At 38.7% G+C, this 14,813-nt stretch overlaps 1 protein-coding gene across 1 annotated transcript in view; it reads left to right on the top strand.

Annotated features, from left to right (window-relative positions):
• Nucleotides 1–14,813, top strand: part of itga8 (integrin, alpha 8) — a 249,871-nt gene that overhangs the window by 90,426 nt on the left and 144,632 nt on the right. The window lies entirely within an intron of this gene.

Raw genomic sequence — 14,813 nt, 5'->3', positions numbered from 1 at the left:
ATCTCTCTTGAGACTTGAAAGAATGCTGAAAATTCAAATGTATCAGTACAACATATCTAAGATGTCATAAAAAGTTCCTGGAAATAAGTGGGTTCAATAGTTTGAGAAGATAAGTAAGTGAATGATAATTGGGGGAGTTTATAAACATTTGCAGAAGAACATCTTTGTGGCATATGGATATACTAATTAATTGTGCATTTTTAGTTACAAATATCGAAGGGAGACCAGGACAATTGCATAACACACTTAAGGACTGCCGTGAGCGGTACTTGAGGCAACACTAAATGAAGCTTTAATTTAGTAAGTTATTTTCTTCTTTTTGTTTGCCTACAAATGTAGCATAGAAGCACACAGGCTGAAGATTCATGTCCTGTAGTAGAAAACAGGTTCAACTGTTTGGAGATAATCTGGGTATGACCTCATGGAATCTGCCATCTTCTAGTAGTAACACTTTGCTCAACTGGAAAAATCTTAAACCACTGATCATTGCACGAAGGAAAATTAATGTAATATTTTCCTTTTAATACTTTACTAGCAAAATACCCGTGCTTCGCAGCGGCGAAGTAATGCCTTAAAATTTTTATTAAGAAAATTAAACCTTTTTAAACAGAGGGAAAATATACCAATAATTATTTGTTAAGGATCTCTTTGTATACCACATTGTGAGTTCGGCCCTCCGGTTTTAATATGACCAAGCTGTGCGCTGAGCTTACTCTTGAGCATGCAATGTACAGTTGGCCATGTGAACAGTAATCTTGTCTGAAATCTCACTGCTTGGATTGCTGCCCTCAGAATCGGTTTGAGTTTCATGGTTTGTTTCAATTACGACAGTATTTGCAGGACTTCTGTTGAAGTGACATTTGGCATCTGTGAAGCGTTGTAAGCATACAACCAGTTTCATCGATAACTTGACATCCAGCTTTTGAGAGTTTAAACATTCATAAACATCAAAGTGTCCACTACTGAAATCGTCACCTGTGAATCTAAGATGTTTAGGAGGCATTGGCAGTTGTCGAAAGGTGTAAAATATTTGGCCATTTCGTTACACTTGAAAGCGACAACCGAACAATTCAGTGGCAGCCATCAACTCACATGCAGCACCATAGGTGAAGGGCTTAAGCATTTCCCTCTTATAGTGCTCCTGTGTAATATAACTATCTCCTGTACCGTCATCAGTCCACACCTTGAACCTGTCCCAGTCATTCAATACATAAGACACAATGTTCCTCCGGATATCAAGAGTGAGCCTGATATGGCCGTGCACTATGTAACAAAGAGAATGGAAAAGGCAGGCGCCATCTCCAGACATGGAAACCACTCGGTAAGTGACAGTTCTTTGATCGATGGTGATCACCTCGATAGACATGTTAATGCGGGTACGGTTGGAACGAAAAAAGAAATGGGTACCTGAACAATGTAAAGTAAGTCTAAAATATGTACACAATAACTATAATCGTAATAAACGCACAATAAAACAGCGGAGAAGCTGTAGATTAAATAAAAAGGCTGTAGTTCTCAGCAGGGAGATGTGAATCCCGTGGCGAAGCAAGGAAGGGAATGTAGAGACTGGAGCGACGGACGGCCTTATATAGGCAGACAGCCAACAACGTGGGAGGCGTTGGGATGGGGGACCCGAAGCTGCCTCACACGGTGACCGAGCTGCAGGCTATGGACGTATAAATGTACATAAGTAGGATTCAGTTAGCGTTGGGAACCCGCGTACCAAATTTCGTGAAGATGGTCCCATAAGTAACAAAGATCATTGGAAAGTTCAATATGGCGGCCGGCAGTGGCGTCATACCACCTAAATAAGTAAGTACATTGGTTTCGGTTAGCGCAAGGAAGCCGCCTACCAAATTTCGACCGGTACGTGTAGAATTTCGAAATGAAACCTGCTTAACTTTTGTAAGTAAGCTGTAAAGAATGAGCCTGCCAAATTTCAGCCTTCTACCTACACGGTAAGTTGGAGAATTAGTGACGTTGGAAAGTTCAATATGGCGGCCGACAGTGGCGTCATACCACCGAAATAAGTACATACATCAGTTTCGGTTAGTGCAGGGAAGCTGCCTACCAAATTTCGTGAAGATGGGGCCATAAATAAGAAAGTTCAACATGACAGACGTTGTCAACCGTTATGACCATTACGTGTAGAATTTCGAAATGAAATCTGCTTAACTTTTGTAAGTAAGCTGTAAGGAATAAGGCTGCCAAATTTCAACCTTCTACCTACACGGGAAGTTGGAGAATTAGTGATGAGTGAGTCAGTGAGTAAGTCAGTCAGTGAGGGCTTTGCCTTTTATTAGTGTAGATTGCAAGAAATTAACATAGTATACAATCATGCAGATACAATTTGCAGAATGTATACAACAAATAACCAATCTAGAAAGAACACCTAAGAATTAAAAAAAGAAAACTGAAAAAAAAAATAATAAACCTAACAAAATGAGAATTCAAACCCCTTAATATGTATATATATAATTCACTAAGGCAAGACACCCATGGAAAGCAGGCCGGAAGGGGCGTGGATTCACTAAGCCGACAAGTAACCGCCCATGGCGCACGCAGGAAGGAGCCACGCCCACCAACTCTAAGACCATTGGATACAACGAAAACTCGCAGAACCACGCCCTCCAACTTGGACGCGACGACACATGAAAAATGGTGTCATTTATGTTCGTCTGTCGTAGAGTCCACATGCACATCTGAGCCACTTTGACTGTTCATAGAGGCCTGTTTCTCGCGGAAGTGAATCGCTATATGCAGCATGTAAGACAGTTTGCGAGGGGTATCCCATGTGATCCTTAAAACCATGTTGACTGTTCATAGAGGCATATTTCTCGCGGAGGTGAATCGTCATATGCAGCGTGTAAAATGGTTTGCGAGGGTTATCCTGTATCCTCAAACCCTCCCTTTTTAGACAACTATGTCTTTCCAGAAGTGTTCAACCATCAATAAATAATTATGCAGCGTTTATTATGCCGCGGGTTCACTATTGTGTTGTATTTTGCTCTCTCCAGAGTTCCATCTTTTCATTCACTTTCTGTTGTATTCTCACACCAACTCGTTTCAGACAACTGTGTCTTTCCAGAAGTGTTTAGCATCCAATAAATAATTTTGCATGACATTAAGCGTGTGTCTACCCGGCGCAGAGAGGCATTGGTAAGCCGTTGAACCCCATTCGGGCTGCAGACCATGGAATTCCCACTAAGTGCGACTCGTACACTCCCACTGGTTACGTCCCTACCCTTTGTACACACCCTCCTCTCACCTCATACTACTACCGTGGTTCCGGTGTCTTGGTGGATTATATATAGAAAACCATCCAAAACCGCACAGAGCAATGAAAAGTCTACGTGAGTCACAGGTGCATCTGGACTGTGCAAAGACGACAACGACTCAAGTGACGAGTTGGAGGTGGGCACATGAGCAGGCAGTGCATACTGAACGAGAAATCAGCAGATTAGCATGACGGAGGGAGCGAAATGGACGTCCTTCTCCTCTACTCCCGTTCCACCTTCCACGCCTGAGCGCCGTTCAACCCCATCCCTCCATCTGGGAGGAGAAGGCGCGATGGCAGTCCGCCAGTTTTCAGTCACAGATGATTGTGTGTTGGTTCGTTCCGTGCATTGTTACAGTGTTGCTTTTCTTGCTGGTTTATTACATTACCGATTTTTCAAATGTTAATTTTCTCCCTGTGCTTAAAAATCATTAAAAAATAGGCCTGATTATGCGGCGTATGGTACGCCGCGGATTGGCTAGTTTTTCTTAAAATGAGAAAAAAGATAAAGAATTCAAAAGATCTTTAGACTCTGTGGTTATTTATTAATGATGTGACCAATTTACTAAGCATGGCTAATTATTGGAAATCTTTTGGATATGTCATCCAGAGACAGCATTGTCTTGGAAACCCTGTACATAGAAGCTTTGGTAGCAATTATCTGTCTTTAACAAAACAAGCTCTTGCACTCTTGCTTTTACAAGAATGTCAGCTACATCTTTAAGTCAGTGTTTAGTAAGGACATTGGCTTATTAGAGGCACTTTGTAGGTAATACAATGAAGAATCTGAAGAGCTCTTACCTTGTGATTATCAGTTACATTCTGCTTTGTGTTAACCACTACTGCTCATACTTGCATGTCATTTATGAAAAGTCATTTATTGGACAAATCAATCCAGACAAATCAAATATCCAGCCACTACATCACAAGGATGGAAACTCAATGACCATCTGTATTACATTTTAAAGCCACAATATTGAAAATGTTAGACATATTGACATTTTTTTCAGAGTGGATTTTGTTACTGGTGTGGCTGTAAAAGTTACATCACATGACATATTCAGTTTGATGCCATATAAACCTACATCATGTGCGAAACCTTGCCCAAGATTCTGGATTCTCAGAAAACACAGTTTGAGGTGTTAGGAATAGTTTTGTAAAGACTTTTCTGAGTTCAATGACTTCAAATCTGGGTGATGTTTCTGGCCTTATTATTATTATTATTATTATTTTATTTTAAGTTTTGATTATCTGGTAATTTTGACCCTTGGTTTTTACCTTGATCATGAGTTTTCATGCTCCCTTCCACCATTCTTTTCTATTTGTGTTAGAACATAAATATTGTAAAAATACATAAGTAAAACCTTTTAGTAGTGATGACTGATCAGCTGCTGATCGAGAGAAGATGCTTTTTACCCCTAAATGACTTGATTGGTGATTGATAAATAATATTAGTAGAACCTGCTTTTGTGTGCTTTATGTTACATTAGTTGTAGTGCTCCTGAACACAATGTATTAAGGTAGTTAAGGAATCACATGTGTCATTCTGCTGCTGAAGCTGATAGTGAGTCTTGAGGAGAGAGTCAAGTCTGGAATATTAGCTTTTACATTAAAGAAAGTGGATTCATAAACTGATAAAAAGAGAGTCTGAGGAGTCGTCCTGTGTATGGAGCGCAATGACAGACTGTAAGAAAAGAGAGGGGTGTCTTTGGCAGAAATTAAAAGAGAAGCAGAGTTTAATTAAATTGTAATTCATTTGTAATTCATTTGTAATTAAAGTGTTACTAAAACAGACACTCCTTGTTTGAGTGTGGACCAGGCAAGTTTGTGTTTAGTGCACATTTTTAATTAGAAAAATTATAGATATGGAAGAATTTGCTCTTGCTTTTTAGTAAACAATAATAAAACTGCCTAAGGGCCAAAAGTGTTGATTTAACATCTAAACTTGTGAAGCAAGTCAGTGTTGTATCTTCTTGATAAACATCCGCATTTTATTAGAATTTAGGCTTGCAATTATGGCAAGAATTTTTATTTTCTTTTAGTATAATGGATACATATTTTTGTACATACTTTATTAATTTAGTAAAGCATGTTTAATTATTTAGTATTTTTATGATCACTGAATAATAAACCTATAGAATTTAATTTTGTTAATAAAAACATGAAAACATGACACATGTGGTCTGCAGTTTAATTATCAAAATACCACTTTAATGTAAAACATAAGGTTTCTGCATGGCTGGTTATGCAGGAACTTAGTGAGAAAAAATGAAAGGATAAAGAAAACAAATCAGAATTGATAAGTTCTAGTAACATGAAATTGGTGAACGGTATTAGCTCAAAAATGAGCACCCCTATCCTTTTTCTCTTTGTTAAACTGGGAATTAAGGAGTTTTGCATGTACAAAGGGAGCACACGGTACCTTCACTCTGACAATAAAGTTTGATAGGAAATGCCAAAAGAGAAAATAATAATAATAATTTAAAAAACCCTGTTTGCAAAGTGCACTAGGCTCACCGCCAAAGAAAAAAAGAAAAAAGTAACAAATGGGCTCATTGCAACCTACAAAATAACACCCAGCCCTATATGAGTTATTAGATGAATGGCTATTTTTTTTTAAATCTGTTTTTATCTGTTACATTCATTGCTTTTATTGTATTGACCATTCACAATCCAAAATAAGAATGTTGACAAAACTGCAAAAATTTGTAAAAAAAAAATGTGAACTGGACAAAACTAAGAGGAGTTTGCCCTAAAACCGTTGAATATGAATGTCGCAGCAGTGCTCCTGCCTTGGGGAGGAGAAGTGTGGCTTTGGTACTTTAAAGTTCAAATGCTACAGTGAAATGTTAAAAGCAACAAACCTGAATGCATAAAACTTGTTTAGTCTAAATTACAAAACAGTAGTGTTTTGTATGGCATATAAAGGGTCCGTGGCAGAACAGAGCAGGTGCAGAGGTTTTGTATAAAATTATGAAGCTCAGATCTTGTGAGTGTAGGTGTGTGGGGGGAATGCCGTGCAACTGTGGGAAACTGAATGGGAAAATTGCTCAATACGTGCACGAGTGAAGTTGGTTCAGCCACCCCTTATTAAGGCATGGAGGATTGCTAAATGCACCTGCACTCATAGAGTATAAAAACGGGTCAGAGTAGTCTGAAAATAAGAGAACAGAAAGAAAGAAACCAGAACATAAAAAAGAGAACAGGATTGTGCTAGAGCCATTGCTGAGGACAGCAGGAGAGGAAGTTTGAAGACCCCACAGCAGACTGAGGAGTACAGCACCTTGGGGGCAGATTGCTTCTGGTTAGAGGAGCAGGAGCAATCCGGGCTTGTGAAATCCTGTGGAGCTCTGAAGGATGGTGGCAGGAAGGTCATCGGGGGTACCGGCCGAGGTGGCTGGGACAAGAGTGAACCAGATGGTTGAACGGGTTCCCCAGTGTCTCAGCCCCACCGCTAAACCCAGGAGGTTGAACAGGGTAGACTTGTGAGTGAGAGAGAGCTCTGAAGGAAGCAAAATGAGGAGACGATCCTGTCATTGATTTTTATCCCTGGTTTTAACTATTTAATTTATTGACTGTTTTTTACCATCATCGCACTATTTTATGGATTGATTAGTGAATAAATTAGAACTGCACTGCACTTTGATCACTGTTTACTTTCCTTTTAATAAATGCACTTTGCACTTTTACACCAAGACTTATTGTTCATGTCCTCATTCTCCCTAGTCCATCTCAGCTAAGACTGTCAATATTCTGGGAAACAGAAGGAGCCCAAGGCTTTTGGCACTCAGGGCATCACATAGCACAAATGCAAAAAAATGTTTTAATTTAGTTGTTTGTAAATGCAGGTTTTACAAAATGTTAGCAAGTATTAGTTTGATAATTAAGAATTGAATTAGCTAAGTGTCAAACTACCATACAGTACAGTTAATTCCATTTGTAGGGGATGTTTTAGATGCTTTCTCACACCTAGCTAATACACCAACTTTCTTATTCAAGATCATCCTTTCAGTAATAACACTAACAAAGCAAGGAGTTTAAACAAAAATGGAAATTATAATTATACAAAATAAAAACTGACAAGAGAGTGTAATAATGATACCTCATGTTCAAATGAAGACTTATTAGAGTTAGTCAGTTAATTCTGAAATGTTCTGCACATTTTGCAAAACATGTAAATGAGTGTCATTCTTTATTTGATGAGATCTAACTATTTGTAATGCCTTACTTTTTCATGACCCTGTAACAAATCTTTCTTAAAACTAACTCCTTTATATATATATATATATATATATATATATATATATATATATATATATATATATATATATATATATATATATATATATGGGTAACATGTCAGGATGAGATCATTTTACAAGAATGTACTCCAACACCTACAAAATTAGTACTATGCCTCTGGCTAGGAGGATATATCACAGCATGAAAACTTCATTACAAAGAATTAACAATAATTTGGAAATTTCTTAAGCCTGTTTTCCCCAGGGTTTCCTTTTTTGGTGCACCTCACTCTGTGTGTGTAAAAAAGAGAGCTGTGGGGGAATGCCTTTTCAAGTCCCAGAGGGTCCATTTTCGCATCTTTTGACCAGCTGTGGACTTTACACAGATTGGCTCATGATGTGCAGTCAGGGAATAAAATAAGTGGGAGGGGGACTGCAAAGAGCCGGAGGAAAGTGGGCCGTCAGTGAGAAATGCTGTTTAAATGTGAGTTTACTGTTGCTATGGAAGATCTCAAACTAAATTTGTCAATGTGACAAGATAAGGTTTATGCCTACATTTTTTATCTTTGACTGTGGAACTTAGCAATATAAGGAGTATTTTCACTAATGAGGGGGAACCAGGAAAAAAAACAACAGTTTTAGGATTTGACAGTTATACCACATATGCATATTGTTGTTAGAGTAGGCACGTCATTGCATTTAAACACATATGGCAAATACTGATGCATACGACAAAGAGGCGGACTAGGCTTGTATTAGGCTTGAGCTCACAAATAAAATGGAGCCGTCAGACTTCAGATACTTTATACTGCACCACGACCCACCCCCCCCACTCTACCTGTGGCATGCAGTAAAATGACTGTTTTCTCTCTGCCAATTCCCATAAGTCTATTCCCTAATGCACATTTGATCTGTCCTTGTGTCTTGTAGCCCCGCACTGTTAATACATCAAGTAGGAGTTCTCATGTTTGCCAAAAACCTCACAGAACAGACATGAAGTCCTTAGCTCTGGCCAAGATTCTGCCTACACCTCACTGTCACCTAACATCTGTAGAGTGAGCATTTCAAAATAGTGTGGATTCGGACAATATCAAATACAATGGCATTTTTAAACATTTTCCTGCCCTGTTATAGGGTCAGTCTATGACTTACTGTATGAATGGGTTCCAGCCAAATCAGTGATTTATGAAAAGGAGGGCTTTTTTGTAATTGGGCCGGTCATTCACTTTCACGTTGATGTTTACCAGACTTTAGAAAGTAGAAATAGTCTTGACAGAACTGCTGGGTTGTAGTCCAAATCAGAATACAACCTCTAGCGGTGTCATTTTGTGGTCTTCTCAAATGTTTTTGAATGTCGCATCCTCTTGTGCAAGCATGAGAAACAATTGTGCAGAGCAGATTAGTGTATTTGTGAGTGGTGAGAAGTACGTTGAGGAGGAGTTTCCAAAACTGTAATATTAAATTTGATACAACAATTAAAACCAAAGGAGATAACCTAAGGGGACAGAAAAAGGCAAAAGACATTGCTTAGAAAGCTTGTTTTCTTGTTCCAGTGAATCTTTTCCTTTGAGGAACAAAGAGCAGGTTCCTGGTAAATGTGTCTTGGTCTGTTATAGCTAGCTTAACCATTCACAGATGAAAAGATTTCAGAATTACCCTGACAACGTAAAGTGTTATGGGAAACAAACAACACAATGACCCTGGTAAGGATGTTATCAATGAAATGGTCAACCATGGCAGAAAAATACTTAAACCTTGATACTGTCCAATTAGATGCTAGTTCAGCTTACTATTCTTGACTCCTATAAACTGATGTAATGTTCTAGTTAGACTTCAAAAGCAAGTATCGCTAAATGTTTGGTATATTTAAAAATCGTCATTTTGCTGATTACGTAAGACTACTGAAAAATGATCTGTTCTGGCCTCGACACCACCCCAACCTCCAGCATTAATGTTTTCTTCCATCTTATTTGTTATGTTGTTTATGTAAGCAGTGCTCCATTAAGCCTTGCTTTAGCAATTTGTACAAGTGCATTAAAAATGTTTTTGTGCCCTACTCTAATGGTTAAAATGTTTTTCTAAATTAAGACAGGTGACTGAATAGGAGAGAAGGATTGCGGAATGCAAACTTTATAAGAAGATGCTCTTGCCAGGATGAGTCAAAATAACAGCTTAACCTAGTTTTACACATAAGCAGAATTTTTGAAAAGCAAGAAGTAGCTGTTTATTTTAACATTTCTGCAAAGATAAAACTTGTTAACAGAGTTTTGTGCTCTCATCTTACTGGCCTATTGGCTGCAGTTCCCAGGCATTATACAACTGTCTCTGTGTGGTCTGCTGTTGTTTTTGCTTTTATTTTGGATTTTGACTGCTAACTTTTTATTTTTACATTCAGATTATCTTTTAGGATATGTGTTGATTCACAATTATTTTATCATTAGCTTATTTTAAGCAGTGCATGAGCAATTGGTGCAAAATTCTTCTGTTATGAGCTCAGCTCCAGTATGTGATCTTAGAAAACATTATTTTTATTACCAAGAACTTCCTTTTAAACAGCCTTACATCATTAATCTCAAATTTTTACACACACTTTTCTGACTTGCCTCCACACAGAAAATAAATAAAACTTCTAATACGTGAACACTTAAATGCTTAATGGTGTATTTTCAGAGCAGAGCAAAGTAATGGAAGCATTGAAAGTAAAATTAGGGTTCAAACTCCAAATAGGAGATGACCTAGTGTGGCCCCCGCAGTGTTGTACCACAGGCAGGCTCAACAACGCCCCAGGTTAGCGAATGAAGTGAACTTGGCCCATGCTAAGTTCAGGGACCAATATTTCACAGGGCCAATGCACGAAGAAACTTGAGTCGGTTCTACCTGACAAGTCTTGCCAAGTAAAACATACTTTCTAGCCTGCAGCTTGTTAACGAGTACTGTAATGTCTGATTCCATGAAATTTCTTCTTGCTTTTAATTTCCTTTGCTCCCTATAGTCTTTTCTAGAGAACTATTCAAGCTGATGTATCAATTTTATATGAGTTAATTTTCCCATATAAAGTACTTTCAAGGTACGCCTTACATAAATTCCTTAAAAATGTACATGCACCCAGTGCAGCAACATAAATAAGATAAGCCACAATTTATTACTTTAAAACTTTGCCAAGTTAAGTCTTATATTGTATTGAGTTCATGTTTACAGACACATTTTGAAAATGAAAGCTAATACATTTTGTGCATCTTTGGACTTTTAGGTTATTAGCTAAATGGGTAAGCATTTATGCATTTTGTTTTGCTAATTTTTCAGATTTTCTACTATTAGTTTCCATCTATTCTTTTTTAAAGCAGTTTTCTTCAGTAAATGACTAAGGGTGATTAAGGTGTATGCGAGCAGCATGGAGTACTGTTCAACACTTTATTTATTTCTACTCATGTGACTTGTTGAAGACAAGTAATAGAATAAAATAAAAAATATTTGATACCTCTTGCCCTACGTGTAACTTCAGTGCCTTACCTGAGTTTCCTTGTGTGTCTGAAACTCTCTTGACCATCGCTCCCTTTGTCAAGTGTGTTCCAGCAAGGCCTGCTTGTCAGATGCCATCACTCCTGTTCACTTTTGTACTTTCTGTCTTCCAAAAAGACTCTCAGCGTGCCTTTTACACCTTTATTCCTTTTTGTTTGTCTCCCACTTGCACTTCCTCTTTCAATCACGTCACTAAAGTCAAAGTGACCCTTCAGAATGCTCAGAGGGGTCAGACACACACTCAGATCTTAGTATTTTATTATATAGTAGTAAATTGTATCTCTTGATTTATTGGCATTTAGGTTAGTACACCACACATTCAACTATTACTTCAATTCTGCTCTTTTTAGCAATTTATCAGATTATCTGTTGCAGATACCACCAACGACTTGTGTTACAAGTGACCTCTGTGACTGTTAGTGCCATATATTGCAAAAAATAGCCAAAAGATATGAGGGTTTCATTTAATTAGATTCAGCAAAAAATGCTTTTGGAAAAGTTCCTCCTAATCGGGATGCATGTAGGTATCTATTAATTCAAGATGCACCTTCTAAATCTGTCGGATGCAACATTAATGACCCATATGTACATATGTAAATGGCACATTCTGTGCATTTTGTAACTTTTTGCCACATGGGAACAGCTTAATCATAAGAATTGTAGAACACTGGTGGGTATTTATGGTAGCATAGATGGAAATGTGAGGTAAATATGTTCAACCCTTTCATGATCATGTTGGATCAGATCTCTTTAACCTTTTTACCTTCTGCTATATAGAACACTAAGGGTAGAGTACTTCATATCTACAGAGCTTATGAATCCCAATGAAATTTCATACTTAATGACCATAGCTTACATAATAAGACCATTGTCTATATTTTTCCATCTTTTTGCTAAATTACATACACTAGACGGAAAGAATGAAGCACTGTCAATACAGTTAATACTCACAGCAATAACATTCTGAAATCTGCGTAATCCTGATTATTGCCATGGGGGTTAGAGCCTATCCCAGCAGCAATGAAAACAAGACAGAAACCAGCCTTATGCACAGTGTCAGTCCATTCGGTGGCCCAGTGAAGAACACACCTGCACTCACATAGGCCTGATTTATATTCTTTAGTGATCCAAACCTACATGTGTTTGGGATGTGGGAAGAAAGCCAAAATACGTTGAGAAACACCCACACAGACATAAACAGAAAAAGTCAAACTCCACATGGATAGTGTGGGATTCACACCTGGATGCTGAATCTGCTATATAAATGATGTAATTGAGTGTACCAAACCAAGTTCAACAATATGCGATTTGTTTTAGCGATTCTGTTATTTTTATTAATCTGTAGGGCTTTAGTTTGCTATGTGTGAAATTTTCAAGGTACAAGACGTATAGGTAACCTAAATTGTTCCTAGAGAACATCCTATACTATCTGTAAATATTATAGCACAGAATTAGGCCCGTAGTCAATAATGTATTAAAATTATGTATGATTCCAGAATATTAATGACACATGACGATCACCCTTTCTGAACCCATGGTCGCTGTTCCCTAAAACCCTTCCCTACGTGTTGCTGTCTCCTGCTTAATAATTCCTTTCATTAATTTACCTGTGATGAACAATAAGCTTACTGATCTATAGTTACTTGAATCTTCCTGATCACCCTTTTTACATAACGGGACTATATTTGCTATTTTCCAGTCCTTAGGAATTTCCCCAGTGTGCAGTGGCTTTCGAAAGGTATGTGCCAAAGGTTTATATACAGTATGTACTCACTGAGCTACTTTCAGTAATTGAAAATGGATGTTATCTGGTCCTGGTGATTTGTTTAATTTCATCCTATTTAATCTAAGTAGTACTTCTGCCTCTACAATTTCCAAATTACTAAATTAATCCTTAGTAGTCCCTGTTACTGCTGGGCGGGTATCTACTTCTTCAAATGTGGAAACATAAGAAAAGTACAATTATTGGAGTCTGTTTATTTTAATTCCCCCTAATTATTCCTGATATACTTTACCTTTTTTTTATTGTTCTTCTACTTTTAAAATATAGAAAGTATCTCTTTGGGTCATCCTTGACTTTAACTGCAATATTCCTCTCTAACTGCCTTTTAGCTTCCCTAATATACTTTTTAATGGTTGCTCTCACATTCTCATATGCCCTACAGTTAGCACTGGAGTTATTGGTCTTGTACATCTTATACAGCTGTTTTTTCTTTTGTAACTTCTTTTTCATCTCCTTATTTACTACCCACTTTAATTTCTTACTAATTGCAAAGTTTAGGATGAACTTTTCCAGCGTCATTTGTAAAAAGATTTTAAAAGTGTTTTAGTGCTTTTTGACTGTCTTTGCCCCTAAAAACTTATCCCAATTTATTCCTTTTAGACTTATTCAAATTTGATTGAAGTTTGTTGAACAGTTTTATTCTTTGCATCTGTGCTTCCAAAAACAATGAGAATTATATTATATTATGGACACTTGACCCTAGTGGTTCAATAACTTATACTCCCTGAATTCTGTCCTGGTTATTATAAAATGCTAAGTCTAGACAGGCATCCCCCACATTGGTGTTTTAACATACTATGTTAAAAAAACAGTCACTGATTACATCTAAAAACTCCTACTGCCGGCTAGCCCATTTAATATTTGTTTAAAGTCCCCCATAACTATAATATTCACTGTAAAATTTACATTTTTAATATTATTAAAGAGATGCACCCTTAAATTATTTTCTGAATTGGGGAGTGTAAGATATGGCCGGCCATTCATCCCAGCCAATACCCCCAAGCCGCCAGGTGGAGCCCTCCTTGCAGCATGGAGGTCCCCAGAAGACCAGCAGGGCATCATGGACAATGTGGTTTTTATGCACAGCCCTGCTGGATGCCATGGGGGCCACAGGAGGGAGCTGCAGGGAGGACCGAGGGCTTCTTTGTGCCCTGTGACCTGGAGGTTCGTCATAGGAAGAGCGACGGACTTCCGGGTTGAAGAAGAGGACTATTTACCCTGACCCGGAAGGAATAAAGACTTGTGGAACTGTTGGGCGCCATTGTGGTAGTTGACCCGGACACAGACAGGCAAACACGTTCATGTCACCCACAAACACGTTTATTTACAATATATTTACAGATAATATGGTCACTAAGACCCACAGTCCATAAGTGCACAAACCCCAACACAGTCCTGGCCACTCAAATGCCTTTCTTTGGGCCGCCTCCACTCTCTTCTGCCTTGTCCTTCTTCCACCCAACTCTAGCCTCTGAATGAAGGGAGACGGCCCCTTTTATACAGGACCCGGATGAGCCCCAGGTGTTCCCGGCATTCCTCCTCTAGCCACGGCCCAGCGTGGCAGAAGTGCCGGGTGTTCTCCCGGCAGCTCTCCGGGTATCCTCCAAAGTCTTCCCCCCAGCACTTCCTGGTGTGGCGGAAGTGCTGAGGTAACAGGTCCCCATGGCATTGGGGCGCCTCCTGGCGGTGACCACGGGCCCCTACAGGGTAGGGCTTCCATGCCCTCGACCCGTGGCCCCCAGAGCAACCCGGAAGGCAACCCCCACGTGATCCAGGGTGGGCACAGACCCACATCCGGTCCCTCATGACGTCCCGGCCGGGTCATGGCCCCTGGCATCCCTGACAGGAGTCTATAGCACACTCCTAAAAATAAGGCCTCATTCCCAAATACTTTCTAACTACACCCAGACGTCCTCACTATGATCATTGTACAACTAAAGAAGACATGCATTTAAATTCTGTTTTACATAAATGGCAATCCCCTCCTTTTCTT

Source organism: Polypterus senegalus, chromosome 15 (genome assembly GCF_016835505.1).
Source record: "Polypterus senegalus isolate Bchr_013 chromosome 15, ASM1683550v1, whole genome shotgun sequence".
Taxonomy (NCBI): domain Eukaryota; kingdom Metazoa; phylum Chordata; class Cladistia; order Polypteriformes; family Polypteridae; genus Polypterus; species Polypterus senegalus.
The sequence above is the reverse complement of the archived record's forward strand: the minus strand, read 5'-3'. Positions and strand labels throughout refer to the sequence as shown.